At 39.3% G+C, this 17,475-nt stretch overlaps 1 long non-coding RNA gene across 6 annotated transcripts in view; it reads left to right on the top strand.

The window, feature by feature from the left end:
* LOC138753897 (uncharacterized) overlaps window positions 1-17,475 on the top strand; it is a 154,351-nt gene that overhangs the window by 28,494 nt on the left and 108,382 nt on the right. For 5 of the 6 annotated variants that reach the window (XR_011351498.1, XR_011351499.1, XR_011351500.1 and 2 more), the window contains exon 3: window positions 9,281-9,358. This is a non-coding gene — a long non-coding RNA (uncharacterized lncRNA). Of the gene's footprint in view, window positions 1-9,280; window positions 9,359-14,930; window positions 16,584-17,475 lie in introns of those variants that run through there. The other variant, XR_011351497.1, reaches the window with a different exon arrangement.

Below are 17,475 nucleotides of genomic sequence, written 5' to 3' on the forward strand. Positions count from 1 at the left end.
ACTATCAAAGAGGAAAGAAACAAGGCAGGGGCCCAGAGCTGATGGAGAAGAGGACGGATGATGAGAGAGGCGGAGAAACAGTGAAGAGTGAGATGGGGGAATAAAAATGAGGAAGTCAATGGGGAAAGAAACTTTGGAGAGTAAAAATATATGCAGGTGCAAAATCACGACCGAAGGGGAAACGTGCAATCTGATTCACTCAAATCTAAAAGAAATCTGTCGACCGGTGACTGGTGATCCCTCCAGAAACAATGCTTGTCATAGTGACCTATGACACAATTTTCATTCTGGATGTGGAAATATTCAACGATTGCAGTGAATCTAGAGCCCGGACGGATGTGAAACTGAACAAGTTCTCGATCAGCTGAGCGACAAACGCGGAATCACACTGTGCCAGAGAATTCACATCCAACCTCTCGCCCGTCAATGAGAAATAAAGTCATTGAGAGCAGGTCAGCGTCGTTCAGTTCTGCAACAGCGTCCAGATCCAGGAACACCAACCCCACCGCCCTACATTGGCTGACCATGAATTTCGCAGATCAAGCTCATCAGCGTGTGATTCCACTCTGGCCACAAACTCATCCCTCAATTGCTGTCGTGTTCATGGGACTTGTCCGCACATTGAACTGTCAAAAGGAAGCCTGGCAACTTTACCGAGATAACGGCTTAGACTGAGACACCGGGTTAATTTAAAGGAAACCCCATCATTGAGCAGACGTCGCTCATCGATTTAATACCTATAATACCGCATCCCATGAATGCGGTCCACATCCAACACCAGCAACTGGCTGGCTGACTGGGAAAAACACGCCGGGTACATTTGCTCACCTGGAACACCGACAGCTGCCACAACAGGATAATAAATGGCAATGATTTGACTTAGTAACCAGGCTCCCATGTTCTCAGAGAAGTGACAAATCAAACGTCAATGAAACACATTTTTAACGGCATCTCTTCTTATAGAAGAGAGGAATCTCCAGCCGCACGGATCTCTTGGTAATTGATGTGAGTTGCATTCACTGAACAAACAAGTTATGTCACCTGCTCCCCGAATAACAGCATGTGGGGATTCCAGACTCAAAGTGGAAGATCCACCATCAAAAGGCATCGTTTGGATGCCATGTCAGTGAGCAATGATGACATGTATCAGGATTGTGAGAGGGTTGATGTCCACTCATTGGGTCACTGTGTTTCCCATGTTTCTGCATCTGAAAATGCTCTGCTCTGGTCGCATGAATGTGTGGATCCATAATATCTGAGGGTAAACCGAGTACTGCACCGCAGTCGACAAAGGCAATTGGAAGACATTATAAAGAGACGTCAGTTTCACTGGAGTTATCAACATTTTCTTTTATCCTGACTCAATTCCTACCATTGGTGGGAATCATAAGATATATTATGCTTGGAGTCAGAGGAAATGTGATAAATGAAGATTCTGCATCAGTATTTACCCAGGATCGTTACGTGTAAAATCAAGATGAGGAGAATGGTGTGGAAAAGGCTCGTGTGCTCGGGACGTTTGAAAGAAAAGAACGAGATGGGTCTATTTCCGACATAAGTCGTGACAGACCTGAAGCGTTGATGACATTTATTTCAAATTATTGGAAAAGGCAAAAACAGAGACGGTCTGGACCTTGACAAAATAATTGATATCGTTAAGAGGCGAGAGGACCCCAAATCCAAGCAGCAAAACCTGTGAACCACGACAAAGGGTTACTTAAACAAAAGTTGCTTTAATTATCTTTGAATATGAAAATACAATCAGACTTTAACTTATCTCTATTGACTCACTTAACCTACTTAACCCCCTTCTCATTCTAAACACACGTGTGTGTAAGTTCAGTAAAGTGCTTTCGTTCAAAGTCCAATCTCACAGTTTGTAGCCACTACTTGTACTGTGCACAAAAGTTAACATTAATACAGGTCACCAGGCTTTGGTGCTCAACAGGTAAATAGTTACCATTCAGAAGGCTCTTGTTGGTTTTCAGAGAGAGAGAGTTTTTATTGTTCCAGGACATCGCGATCTGATTCTATTTTAATCAGCTACTCTAGTGTCTTGCTGACCAAACATGCCCACATTAAGGGTTCTCCAGTTGATATCCACTTTCTTTCAGGTCATCACAGGGAAACACTGGACAGCCAGTCCTCTCCTTTGACCAGGCCATCTATCAAAGCTCACCAGCTTGTCCCTCTGGAACCCATGTCTGTATCTCTCTCCTCTCTCTCTCTCACTCCTTCCAACTCTGAGAGCAATGCCTGTTTTTTTTACTGTTTTCCGGCTGCGAAGATCACATGACCTTCCAGATAGCAAATGCTCTTTTCCAGGCAATGCTGCCAAATGCTCTTTTCCAGACAAAGCTTCCAGACAAAGCTGCCACTGTTGTTACATTTGTTGCCTTTTGCAAATGACTGTCCATCATGAGTCTAAGCATCTTGCAAAAGCACCTGCAAAATCTCTGTGTTTTAACGTGTTTGCGTGTGACCTGCTCTCACAAACCTTTCCCCATTTATCTCCCAAATACCTCAATAAACTCTGTTACAGTATATTCCATCAAGTGATGAAATCGGAATGTGGTGCAGTTTCATAATTGCAGTTGAAAATTGCAGCCACCTACACATTCAAAACTCAAATCAAACAAGTCGAAGAATGTAACCATGATAGTTCTCAAGAACAATTGAACAGCATGTCAGGAATCTCAAAAGGGCTATCTTCGGCGTTGTCCTGTGTAAAATTAATGGTTAAACTTTTAATGACTCTCCATTTACATCACTCCATTTCCTGACATGTTCAGGTGACAATGTCCCTTTAGATTATTGCCACTGAATTGGCTATCCTCACATGTACCTGCAGTACACTGCAACAGCAATGCATTTGTGTACTTTCCTAATCTATTCCTGTTATCCTTCACTGGTCTGGAATCCACCTTACAGATCAAACTGCCACTCGAGACTCATTTGACAATCTATTCACTTTCCGCTGATAGATCATAAATATTTATTGTAAATCTCCATTGTACCAGTGCTCAACCTTTTTCTGGTCCTCATAAATGGACTCACTTATTTCGGAGTTTGCTTCCACCCTGCCAATGAAGGTTAATGCAGTCACTAAAACAGATGCTTATCCTATTCCAAGAATAGATGATTGTATTGATAAGATTGGAAAAGCTAAATTTTTTACTAAGTTGGATTTGTTGAAGGGTTACTGGTGTTTGCCTTTAACTGAGAGAGGAAGGAATATTTCAGCTTTTGTTACTCCATCTGGCTTATATGAGTACAATGTGTTACCTTTTGGCATGAAAAATGCTTCTGCAACATGTCAAGGAATGATTAATTCAATAATCGATGGGTTAACACATACAGATGCTTTTATTGATGATTTGGTCATAAAATGTGACAAATGGGAAGAACATTTGAAGGAATTGGACAAATTGTTTGCAAGATTATCCAAAGCAAACTTGTTAACTTAGCAAATAGTGAATTTGCAAATGCCTTTGTGTCATACTTGGGTCATGTAGTTAGTCATGGCAAAGTTGCACCTATTCAAGCAAATTTGAATGAAATTTCTGAGTTTCCTATTCCCAATGGCAAGAAAGCAGTGAGAAGGTTTTTAGGAATGGCAGGGTATTATCGGAAGTTTGGCAAAAATTTTGCTGAGGTTGCTCTTCCTTTAACCAACCTTTTGAAGAAGGAGGGGAAATTTGTGTGGACTTTAGAGTGTCAGGCAGCTTTAGAAAATTTAAACGATAGGCTATTACATTATCCTGTATTAAAATCTCCTGACTTTGATAAATCTCTTTCTGAGGCAGTGGATATGAGTGAGGGAGCAGTAGGGTCAGATGTATTGCAAAAACATAATGAAATCGACCATCCAGTTGTCTACTTTTCAAAAAAAAATAAATGTTCATCAAAGGAACTATTCTACTATTTAGAAAGAATTATTGGTAATTGTGTTATCTTTGCAGAATTTTGATGTGTATCTCAAGAACCAGTTGTGGTAATTACTGACCATAATCCTCTGGTGTTATTGAATAAAATGAAGAACAAGAACAGAAGATTGTTAAACTGGAGTTTGATATAATGAGAATATATTTTGATAATTGTTCATATCAGAGGTTTAAATAATATAATAGTGGACTATCTATCAAGATGTTAAATTTTATCTTATATAATATGCTGTCAACATATAGACAACAGACAATAGACAATAGGAGCTGGAGTAGGCCCTTCGACCTGTTGAGCCTGCACCGCCATTTTACAGATCATGGATGATCACTACCATCAGTACCCCTTTCCAGCCTTATCCCCATAACCCTTAACTTCTTTGCCCACTAGAGTCTTACCTAACTCTCTTTTGAACATAATCAGCGAATCTGCCTCTACCACCCTCTGTGGCAGAGCATTCCACAGATTCACATTTCTCTGGGTAAAAAAATGTTTTCTCATCTCCGTCCTGAAGTGCCTACGCTGTATTCTTAAACTATGCCCTCTAGTCCTCGTCTCCCCCATCATTGGGAACAAGTAATCCGACTTCACCCTGTCTATCCCCCTGATAATTTTGTATACCTCAATCATGTCCCCCCTCATCCTTCTAAACTCCATCGGATACAAGTCCAGTTTGTCTAGACTTTCAGCATATGTCAACCCCGCCATCCCTGGAACTAACCTTGTAAATCTGTGCTGCACACCCTCTATAGCTAGTATGTCCTTCCTCAAGATTGGAGACTAGAACTGGAAGTAATACTCCAGGTGGGGTCTCACCAGGGCCCCGTACACACGCAGAAGGGCGTCTCTTTTCCTATACTCCAATCCCCTCTTTATGAAAGCCAACTTGCTATTAGCCTTCTTCACAGCTTTCTGAACCTGCATGCTAGTCTTCAGTGACAGGTGAACAAGTACTCCAAGATCCATTTGCTCCTCCCCACTCCCTAGCTTGTCTCCATTTATTATGACATATTTATTATGACATTTATATATTGAGAATTTTTATATTTCTTGAGGTTTTAAAGACAGTTTAGTTATTACTGAATTTTAACTCAGTTAAATTTCCTTTAAAGAAAGAGAGGTGTAACAATATTAATATTTGGGGAGAATTTATAAGATTTAGATTAGGTCATATACATACACACATCTTACACACATCAATGTGAAGAATTCACATTGCAGGATCTCTGGAGAATGTAAGCACCTTTCACATGTAAGTGGTAATTGAACTGACATCATAAAATGCTTGACTGTTGTCTTGCTGGAGTCATGCTGTCTATCAGTACCATTTCTGCAAAGTGCTCACAGAAAGGTCAATTCTGGATTGGTTAACTAAGATAACAACTTGAGAAGAAGAAATAACTCCTGTTGTTTGCTAGAGAAGGTGGGGGTCTTGCAAGACATAGGTCACATGCTCTTTTTGCGGTTGCAGTTGGAAAAGAGAGAGAGTTGAGTGAACACCTCAGTCAGTCAGTCAATGTGTGGGACACTGACAAGGAATTGAGAAAGGCAATCCAGGGAGAATGATTTGAAAATTATGAAAGCAAGTTCCAGTGCAGTCGATGTCTGGAAGTGCTATCTGTCTGATGTTTCTCTTGAAATAGAGGATGGAATGGAACTCTGTGGTAGCTTGAAGAAAGATGTTACCATCCAGAAGACCCTGATGCGTCAAGTTTAATCATCAAGAGGTGACTATTGATGTTATCTCAGTTGTGGAAATCCTGGAGCAACAAATATCTCTCTCTCTGCAAACCCTACAAGAACCTTCCTGAGCGATAAACATCTACCTTTCAAGCATCAAGCCTGGTGAACTTTCTACATGTTAAATTCTGTGCACAGTATGGTGATTGCCTGCAAGCAGAGAACTTGGAAGAAGGTGAAGTGAGATTGAAATGTGAACCAAATAACTTTTCTTGAATTAACGCACACATTACATACACGTGCACCTCGAGTTAGAAGGGGGTAATTTGGGTTAGTATAGTGGACATTATAAGAATAGAGTTAAATTAAAGTTTGACTCTACTTTCACCTTTGACGTTGATTAAATATAACTTTTGTTTTGAAAGCCATTTGTCTTGGTGAATGTCTATTGCTGCTGGGTTTTGGGGTCCTTCGGGCTCGTAACACAAGCTATTGGGATGCTCTAGTATCCCGCAGGTTTCTAACTGTCATTTGATTGGATCCTTCTTTAACCAAAATGAAACCTTCAGTCAGGAATGGTTTAAAAATATTCCTAACTTTCTCACTATGAACACAGGTGGTTCGTACCACCCCTTTTGCTTTCTTCCTTTTCAGTCCAGGACAACTTGCTCTTATGTGCCCTGGCTTCATACAATAGTGGTAAATAACAATCGAAAATTTTTCCTTCACCCATTTCTCTTCCTCACTTCCTTTAACCTCACTTCTATATTTTTTTTCTACTCTACTTGGATTATCAACAGTATTCCTTTGAAAGGTTTTCCCTGGTGTCCACTTACCAATTCTTGCCAAGTTTTTATATTATTCTCCTGAATATTGTCAGGAACACAACTTTTAATCTCCTCAATCAAAATGATTTCCCTAAATAAATCAAAGTTATGTTGTACTTTCATTGAGGCACACCATCGATCAAAACACACAACCTTCCTATAAGAAAAATCCAGGTAAGATTGGATTGGTGCCTTTTTTAAACTCCTGAACTTTTGTCTATAAGCCTCTGAGACTAGTTCATCGGAGTAGAGCCTGCTTCACAAATTCGTAATCAGCTGCTTGTTGTACCATGAAACACGAATACACCTGTTGGGCTTTCCCTTTAAGAACACTTTGTAGCAGGAGTGACCATTGGTCTGGTGGCCATTTTAAATTTACAGCTACTTTCTCAAAATGCTGAAAATGCTGGTCTATTTCATTTTCCTAAAATGGAAGAACTAACTTGTACTGATTCGAAACCTCTCCTCCTAACCAGCACGTGTGTTTTGGGCTTCTCCTTCTCTTTGCATTAGGGTCAGCTGCAATTTAGCTAATTCTAGCTCATGCTTCTGTTCTTTCTCTCTTTCTTCCCTTTCTGCCTGCCTTACTGCTTCCCATTCGGCTTTCCTTTCTGCCTCTTTTTTTTCCTCTAACTCTTGTTTTCTCAAAGCCAACTTTACTTCCTCTGAAGTATTCTCCTTTGGAAACCGTTCTAATACAGTTTCTTCAAATACCCCCTTTTCTACATAGTGCTTAACAATTTTTCAAGCAATTCCCTTCTTTTTCATCCCAGTTCTTACTGTAAGAAGATATAACTTGCAAACTCAAACCATCAGTTCTGAATTTTTACCCATTTTCCAAATAACCACTGAAGGGTTCGCTATGAACTGGTCAATATTCATAGTTGCTGGGTTTTCTGCTGGTGATTTATACCCTCACCGTTTATTGTTAATTTCAAGCTGGAGGTTGAGTTAAACTCGGACGACTGATAACTAAGCATAAGTCAATCGCCACTAAAGCTTCCAAATTGGTTTGATCCTTGAGTATTTCATAAGCATAAAAAAAATTTCATAAATTTCTTATCATCATCATCTTTAGGTAGATATATATTAAATAATATCCAAGGTTCCGAATAAATGTGACAGTACATCGTGATATATCTACTTGTTGGATTCGTAATTATTTTTTTTTCTTTTAATGTGTTATGTTTTGTTTATTAAAATAGCTTTTGAATTATAAGATGAGGAAAATGCATATCGCACCCAATCGCTCTTCAATTTAAAATGTTGTGCCTCAGTTAAATCTATTTCTCTTATAAATGCTCTCTGTATTTTTATGTTTTTAAGTCGTTTTAATCATTTTTCATTTTAACTTGATTCTGTATTTCATTAATATTAGTAGTTATAAATTTCAATGTCTTCATTATATTAATTTTAATTTATTCATGTATCCCCATTTCAAATGCTCCAACTCTATTCCTTGAAAAATATCTATTTGAAGATTATTCTTTTTGACGATTCTTGATGACACAAGTGACATAAAAATAGTAAGAATTTTAAGAAAAGAGAAGGAAAATTTTAAAAAAGTCCTAATTGAGTTGTCTTTACTAACTTATAAAACAACCACAACACCCTTAACATATTAAGGTATAAACATTAATAGTGACTTGATCCTGCAGCATATTATCCATGCTCCCCCAGAGAATTTATTGACATATTTTGAAAAAACCTAAAGACTTAATACAATCATATCTTTACCATCTATAATAATATATACAGTCCAATATTACTTTGAATCAAAACCAATTTATGCATATTAACATCAGATGTCCTTTTGTTGCATTAACTCCACATTTTGCAGATGATTTTCTCGCAACTGTTCAGCAAACTGCCTGACTTTTACTGGGTCAACAAAAAAATCTATTATGTTTAAAGTGCCTGGATAATGTAAATTATAGCCTTTCTTCCATAATATTCTCTTTGTTGAAATCAATGCTTTACGTTTATTTTAATATTTTAAAACATATATCTGGATAAACAATATTTAACTTCCATTATATTCCAGTGATTCATGTCTTTCCGTGGCTCGTCAATCAGCCAGTTCCCTTTTTGAGTAGCATAACAATTTGACTAAAATAGATTGTGGTTTTTGATTTGTATGAGGTATCGATGTCAAAGCTCTGTGAGCTCTTTCAATTTCAATATTGTCTTGAAATTCTTCAGATCCTAAGACTTGTGGGATCCATTTATTTTAAAATTCTTTGATATCTTTACCCTCTTTGCCCTCATTCAAACCTACTATTTTTATATTGTTGTGTCTGCTAAACCTTTCTAAACAAATTTTCTGAGTCAGTATTTCTTGTGTCTTAGTGACGTTTATTCATAATATCTGTTTTTTCCTTCACATCACCCATATCTCCCTCCATACCTTTTCTCTTTCTTCCACTTCTTCAAGTTGCTTTTCATGACCATCATTGCATTCTCTACAGGTTGTATTTTAACATCCGTTTCTAATACACAGTTTCTATTAACGTTAATTTTGTACATCAGTGTTTCCATTAACATTTTTAATTGCTTATCAAAATATTGTATATCCACTATTTGAGTTTGAAGTTTACCATTCTCTTTCTTATTTTTTTTGCTTCTTCTAATACTTTTGGATCCATTTCTTCACGTGATATGAAGTCTGTTCCAGCAAATGTGTCTAATCTGACTTCCATTATAACTGAAATAGCCTCTTTCTTCAATGTCCTATTTAAAATGAGTTTCACGCATGCACATCTATTTGTATATGTGAAGTAATGTTTCTTTTCATAACTCAATGAGCTACTGATAAAACTCGTACTACGCAGGACCAACCTGAGTTTGTTCAATTGAAGACCACGCAAATGGAGTCACCTTTTCGGACAGCTCCTGGATCCACTTTACAGGTAAGGCCTCCTTCCTTATGATCTATCGTTTTCTTTGCTTCTTCTCTGTTGATCGTTGTAGTTTTGTCTTTTTTCGGATTCATCTTCAAATTTTTCCCTGTTTAACTTTCCATTTGTTAAATTGTTTTAAATAAGTACTTTACTTATTGTCCACTCTGTTAAACTTTTCTCTGGAAAGCAGACTGGACCAGTTACTATTCCATCACTTGACACCACCCCCCCCCCCCACCCCTTCCTGTAGTGAGGTAACCAGAACTGCACCAATACTCATAATTTAGCCTCACCAATGTCTTATCAACTTTAAAATCACATTCCAATTCCTGTACTCATTACTTTGATTTATGACGGCGAATGTGACGAAAGCTCTCTTTACAACCCTATCTAATTGTGATGACTGTTCAGCAAATTTTGTATCCGTATTCCCAGATCCCTCTGTTCTATTGCATTGCTCAATGTGCTGCCATATATCGTCTATGTCATTTCTTGGCTTGTCCTTCCAAAATGCAACATCTAACACTCACAACATACTCATAACAGCCATTCATCTCTCTCTCTCTTCTTAACCACATCCTCGATCTCCCTCAAAACCAAAGTTCCCTACTCCTGTTATCTTTGCCTTTAAAAATGTATATCTGGATAAACAATATTTAACATACATTATATCAACGACGTCATTGCCAGACACAAACTAGGGTTTCTTTTGTTTTCAGTTATTTTTCAATTAATTAGTTCAATATGGGTTTAATATGGTCATTATAGATCATAGCATTAAACAGAATGTACACTGTGCTTACATCAAAGGATAGTCTATTGTAGTATTACATATTTCCAATGCATGTGCATATGATACCACCTGTTATTTGTTTGATTAAAATGCTTTGTATGAGGAATTTATGTGTTAAATTCAATAAAAATATTTAAATAAGAAACAACCTGACCCAATCCATGCTTTCAACTGTATATCCTTTCTAATTTAATTAAAATTAAAATTTCACCAATTGATATAATAATAACATTATGATCAGTGTTCCTCCAAACACACTTCCGCCACCTGGACTGTCTCTTGTCCAGATAGGAAATCCAGTATTGTACTGGGTCAAGGTGGTTTCTCTATATCTTGATTTTGATATCAAACGGTCTGTCCACATTAAAGATCAAAACTCCATCCCTTTTCAGTGATTTATCCCCTCAGTGTCAGCCAATTGCCACTCACAGCCATTCTTACAGCAAAGAGGATCAGTGTTTATCAAAGCAGAGACCCAGAGACTGCTTAAAGAGGGAGTAATTGGACGAAGTAAGAGTCCATGGCGAGCCCAAGTGGTAGTTGTGAAAAACCACATTAAGAGACGACTGACTATTGACGACAGCCAGACAATTATCTGTTGCACGAACCTGGATGCCTACCCCCTGCCACGCATTAATGAAATTATTAATTAGATAGCGCAATACAAAGTGTACTGCACTATCGACCTCACAGCTGATCACCAAATCCCCATTAAGAAAATGCTATACAGCATTTGAGGCTGATGGGGGGTTATGCAAGTTTAAAAGGATACCTTTTGGTGTCACTAATGGTGTGTCCGTGTTTCAGAGGGAAATTGATAAGATTGTTAGGACGTATGAGTTACAGGGTACGTTTTCCTATTTGGATAATGTCACTATCTGTGGGAAAACACAGGCTGAGCATGACAACAACTTAAAGAAATTTTTAGCAATAGTTAAGGAACTCAAACTTACATTTAACAGACAAATATGTGTTCAACTCAACAGACCCACCCATTCTGGGATACATTTTCCGCAAGTGCGAAACCCACCCCGACCCAGAATGAATGGCCCCCCTTAAGAAGTTTCCACCCCCAAACTCAGCAAAAGCCCTTAAAAGGTGTATGGGATTCTTTTCCTACTACTTCAAATGGGTTTGGGAGTATGCCACGAAGGCACATCCTCTGTTTGACACTAAATCTTGAAGGCTTTCAAGATAATTAAATCTGATATTGCCAAAGCTGCACTTTGATCCATTGATGAGGATGATTCATTCCAAGTGGAAAATGATGTCTCAGATTGTGCCTTGGCAGGAACCCTTAATCAAAAGGGCAGACCTGTGGCATTCTACTCCCACACGTTATGCAGACCTGAACTTAAACATCATGCCATTGAAAAAGAAGCCCAGGCTATTATTGAAGCTGTTCGCTACTGGAGACACTTTCTAGCCAGTGGAAAATTTACTCTTGTCACTGATCAGAAATCTGCAGCCGACATGTTCAGTACTAAACGCAAAAGTAAAATCAAGAACAATAAGAACTCTCAACTTATAATTATGTGATCCAGTACAGACCGGGCAGGTTAAATGATCCCTCTGGCACATTGTCACGATCTGCTGATGGTGCTCAGCTGGAGGGACTAAAAGAGATCCATAGCAGACTGTGCCACCCAGGAGTCATGAGGTTCTTCCACTACATAAGGGCTAACAACCTTCCTTCCTCTTTGGAAGAAGTCAGGAAACTGACTAAAAGAATGCAAACCACAATGCTTCAAAGCTCCAGAGGCCATTATAATAAAGGGAACCCGAACTTTTGAGAGGATTAGATTAGATTTTAAAGGACCGTTACCTTCCAACAACAAAAATGTATATTTCCTAACTGTAATTGACGAATATTCCAGGTTTCCCTTTGCGATACCCTGCCCTGACGTCTTGTCAGCATCTGTCATTAAGTCATTTGACATAACTTTCAGCATTTTTGGTTTTCCCAATTACATTCATACCGATACGGGCTCAGCATTCATGAGCGCTGAACTGCGGCGAGCCCTGCTACGGAAGGGGATTGCCACAGCCGTACCACGAGCTACAACCCGCGTGGTAATGGGCAGGTCGAAAGGGCTAATGCTACAGTCTGGAAGACAGTTAATCTTGCTTTAAAAACACATGGTTACCCTGTAACCCGATGGCAGGAGGTGCTGTCTGAGGTGCTACATTCTATTCGGTCATTATTATGTACTGCAAGAAATCAAACACCTCATGAACGTATGCTTGCCTTTCCTAGGAAATCAGGAACTGTGATGGACTGGCCAGCCTGTTTATCTGAGCCTGAACCGTGCTGCTGAAGAGCCATGCTCGGGTGTGTAAAGCAGTCCCCCTAGTCCAACCAGTTCAGCTACTGCATACCAACCCCAACTAAGCTCATGTTAAATTCCCAGACGGGAGTACTGACACTGTACACCTAAGAGATATGGCTTTGCCTGTTTCGCCCCTTCCTCACACCCCTGCTCAGAGTGATCCTGAGAGATTGGCCTCATCCTCCCAGCCTGTGACCCCTAGTAAGCTTTCAGATGGCCATGCTGAAGCTCCACTGCCTCACACTGGTGATTCTGGAGCATGTCCAGAAGTCAGTCATTCCCACACTACTGACCCAGGACCTTTTCCAGTTCCCAAGGGTTGCAAAGCAGCCATCTGTATTGAGAAGAAGCACCAGAATTCATAAACGAGCTGATAGGCTGACATTTTCATAAAACATCTCATTATATTTCGATTGCTTGATAGATACTGGCATATTTTGGCTGTTAGATTATTCTCAATGCCAAACATGTTATCCATGTATGGCTTGCTACAGTCTTTCCTAGAAGCTATCCTTTTGATTTTAACCCTTCTTCTGCTGGGCGTGGGGGGGAAAGAGACTGTGGTGAATGTTTGTCAACCTGCCTGTCTCCCCTCTGGCGAGCCTTGCTGTACTAACATTGGCTGTGCATTATCCCTTCTGTTCAGGACACTCCCCTTGCGTTTAACTATATATGCACCTATTGTCTTTCATATTGTATCATGAGTTTCTGCTAATAAAAGCCATCATTATTTTTTGACCACATCGTCTTCTCTACTTCTTCAACTGGCACTTCAAAAAGCTCCTTCAAAAGCTATTTTCTCTTTACAGTCAAAATGGTTCTTGCTTGCAAAATCACAATTATCAATTTCACTTTTATGAAATGGAGGAGCTAACCACACCTCTGTACTGGCTATAAACTTCTCAGTTAGACTAGAAGATAGAATTCTGCTTTGTCTGCTCTGCCTGATACCACTACAACCTTACTCCATTTTTAACTCAAATTGTCTCTGTCTTTCTTTTATCTCTCACACCACTTGCATTCTTTTTTTTCCTCTTCCTCAATTTTTAAATGACTCCTTTCAAACACGAGCTTTGATTTAATAGGTTTACACTCAGAAATTTCTCTAATTCTGCATCTTCAAACTTGGCCTCTTCTACATATTTCCTTGCTATAATTTCCTTTATCTCCACCTTTCTCAGGGATAAATTTCCTTCAGAAAGTCCCAACCATTGAGCAACATTCACCAAATCATCCCTTTATGCCTTCTGCATTTCTGCAGGAGATGGTGACTTGAAAACCCTTTCAATATCCATTGCTGCTTTTACACACACACGCAAGACTCTCAATTAGCTTGGAAAAAGGACTGTACCAACCTCACCTAAATTTAACTGATTACAAAGCTCCAAATTCTGTGCTGCCTGATGAAGCACATACATTATAAGCTCCCCAATTTGGTTAAGCGTTATTAGCTCCAAATGTCTAAAAAAAACCTCGGATTGTGAGAAGTACCTTCGCGTTCACAAAATATGCTCAAGACAAAAGTTGAGAACCAAGAACGTTTATTTACATTTACAACATTGTAAGGTTGTGTACTCTCCCCCTACCTCGGGAAAGTACACTGAGGGCGGGATGCTTGTTTGTGTTTCTACATTTTTCAATTCACCTCCCCTTACATTTTTCTTACAGTTATCCTTCTTGGACTGGTTTCGCCTGACTTTTGACTGATTCTGACTTTCTCCTATCCCGTACTCACACCTCCTTTCCCAAACCCCTATTAAACAAGCTCTTTGTGTGTACGTGCATATTCCTTAAATTCCTCTGTTATCTTGCTTACTCTGTTCTGCTGTTTTTCATGCGCCAATTTACACAAAGAACATTTTAGCTTTTTTCTTGCTTTTTTTTTCTACCTTCTATAACTGTTTCAGAACTCCTAACATTAAAATAATTACTGTTTCTAAACTCCTGCAATTAAAATAATAACCATTTCTAAACTTCTTCAATTCAAATAATAACTGTTTCTAAACTCCTACAGGATGACAAGTCCCCAATTTTGTTATGAAACGCACATAAAGCGCACCAATCAAAAATGAACCAGACAGTGTTCAATTTTAAAACACTAACTTTATTTCTAACTCTTAAAATATAATCTTAACTTTTAAACTATCCTTAACACTAAATCTATCCACATCTATGTGCATGTGTGTGTGTGTGTGTGTGTGTGTGTGTGTGTGTGTGTGTGTGTGTGTGTGTGTGTATGTTTGTGTGTGTTACCCGAATCATTAACATCCAGACCATAATCTAGAAAGTTACTTCATGATCAGTCTTGTGTTGAAACATCGTCCTATGAACTTTGATGCCCAGAATTAATGATGAACTGATGGGAAGACTGGAATTGTGGATGCAATAGATTCGTGATTTATTCATGTTTTGCCTTTGAAGAAATGTCCATCCTCACGAACTCCTGATCTTTTTGTAGGCAAGACTGGAACTGAGCGGCCTCATTTTACAATTCCTTAGCCGTGGTCTCTCCAAGTAACAAGATGACCTCAACTGTTAATCAGAATCAAAAGAACCTCGTGGTGTGGGTCAATCCACCAAAATGGCCCAGTCATTCAGAGAGCATGCGTTTCATCATTAGATAGGGATGCTCGTGAATTTCACTTTCTTCTGCATTTTACAGAATGACTGGCCAGAGAGCTGCTTAAAATAGCTGTTTACTCTCCAGCAATGAGCATGGCCCTCCCTTGAAAAATCAATGTCTTTGCAAATGTATCGAATCTGGAACAGACTGTGACAATCCTTCCCTCTGTTCTTTCAATGCATCAAATTATCGTTGGACTGTCTTGTGCTTGGTGCTTGTATGAAATGTTAAATGTTAACTGTGACCATTCAGGCAAGTTTTTCCGATTGCGAATACATCTGCCGTACAGCAGACAAAAGCACTTTCTTGTAATATGACACTGTTGTGAGTACATGACAATAAGTTTCATCTTTAATTTAGAAATCTTTTTGAAAGTCCTCCACTGGTATTCAACTGTCCCTCCATCTAGCTTGTGTTCCCAGAACTCAACCACATCCCCTTTGAGTTTCCCTTGTTTTGGCATAACAAACTGGTTATGTTATGATATGATATTACATGACCTATTATATAATAAACAGTCATATTTAGATCACTTTTTCCAAGTGGATCCCAATATAAAGATTGATAATTTTACCTGTATCATTGTACAGGAGCAGATCCAAGATAGCATGTTCCTTTCCAGGTTCAGTAATATGATAATAAGGAAAGCCAACCAATGACGTCCTCCTCCAGGCAACCTGGACCAACCTGATTCGTCCAATCTATATCCATGTTAAAGACCCGCACGATAAGAGCTGTTCCATCCTTGAATGCCTTTTATATTTCTTGATTTATTGCCCGTGCCACTGAAATAATAGGTGGCCTTGAGACAACTCCTGCTTTGATTTCTTTCCAGTTACTATTCCTAATCTCAACCCAAACGGACTCGACATTTTGCTCCGAACATCTTACATCACGTCTCACTATTTCCCTGATGTCTTCCTTAACTAAGAACGTTAGCACACTTCCCTATAGCTTCCTGTTTGCCCACCATTATTACCTGATATCTTTGGATATTTAATCCCCAGTGCCTTCCACGCTGGAACCACAATGCCATAGTAGTGGCCATTAAATCATACCCCTTTGTACTGATTTATGCCACAGGTTCACTGACCTTGTTTATAACACTACATAGATTTGGATAAAGTGTCCAGAAACCCATTGAGCTTTCAAAATCCAGTCATCTTTGTTCTTTTGCACAGCATTTATCCCGTCTGCACTTGCTTTTCTCTTTTTTAACTTATGATTTTATTCTATCGGAATATTGTATCCTGGTTATTGGGGGATCCTGAAGCTGCATATAAGGAGTTCCAGAATCGGCAGTTCCTTTGTTTTTTTCTGGTTTATTTTTAATTTTGAAATGTCTATGCTGTAATTTATGATCCTTGTGTTCATGTATGTTAATGATCTTTCCTCACAGCAAAAATTGAAATGATCTGATTCAGCAGTGCAGATCTATTTTACTCGATAAATTGAAACAGTTCTGGTCAATAGTAAAGAGCCTTTAATGGGAACTAGACAGGTTCTGCTGAGAGGTTATGTTCAACAAAATTAATGGTGTCTGTTTATATAGGAGTCAATAAGGTGATCATAACATTATTGGATCCTATTTTGAAGAAGAGAAAATGGCAGCGCCCCTGGAACTGCTGTACGGCGCGGACTAGGGGTGAGCAGGGAGCGGAGATCCAGCGCTCCCGCGGGGTCCACTCCGTTTATGCTTTGAATAGCTAATTATAGAAGATGACGGTAGTTTGATTAAATTCCCGTGACCTCAGGGGACACACACAAAATTGTGGGGCCTCTGCTGGACAGAATCCACGAGGGGTTGCAGACTGACGGAAGCGCAGAACAGACACAGTGCACCAGACGGCTGGGAGACGACCACAATGGGAGAATGAAAAGCAGAGCAAATGGGAGGGTGACCACGGCAGCGAATCTGTGATGGGATATTTAGCTGAAGAACCCACACAGGGGTCCGCTATTCATGACTTGAGGTGAATAACCGACGGAGGCTGTGGATGCTAGAGACCGGTGTCAATGGATTTCGATTCATAACTGTGGACTGCTGGGGACTTGCTCGAAACTAGCTGAAGGTGTACCATGTAACAGAACCAGCTAAAATAGGGTGCAGAGGGGTTTGAAGGGTTACTGATGCTATCAGAGATTCGAATCTGCACTCGAGTTCAGGGAGCCAATGGTTTGGTCTGGACTCTGCGTTGCTGCAGAAGCGATGGAGCAGAATCCACGGACACTCGGTGACTCTGGGAGGACTCTCTTTAAAAATGTTACATCTCTTTCAGGAAATTTCTACCGATGGCAAAACTGTCTACAACAATTTCTTGTAATCTTGTCCTGTTTTTAATTACATGACAATAAATTGAATCTAGACTCTTAGATCTTG

This window comes from Narcine bancroftii, chromosome 2 (genome assembly GCF_036971445.1).
Source record: "Narcine bancroftii isolate sNarBan1 chromosome 2, sNarBan1.hap1, whole genome shotgun sequence".
Lineage (NCBI taxonomy): Eukaryota > Metazoa > Chordata > Chondrichthyes > Torpediniformes > Narcinidae > Narcine > Narcine bancroftii.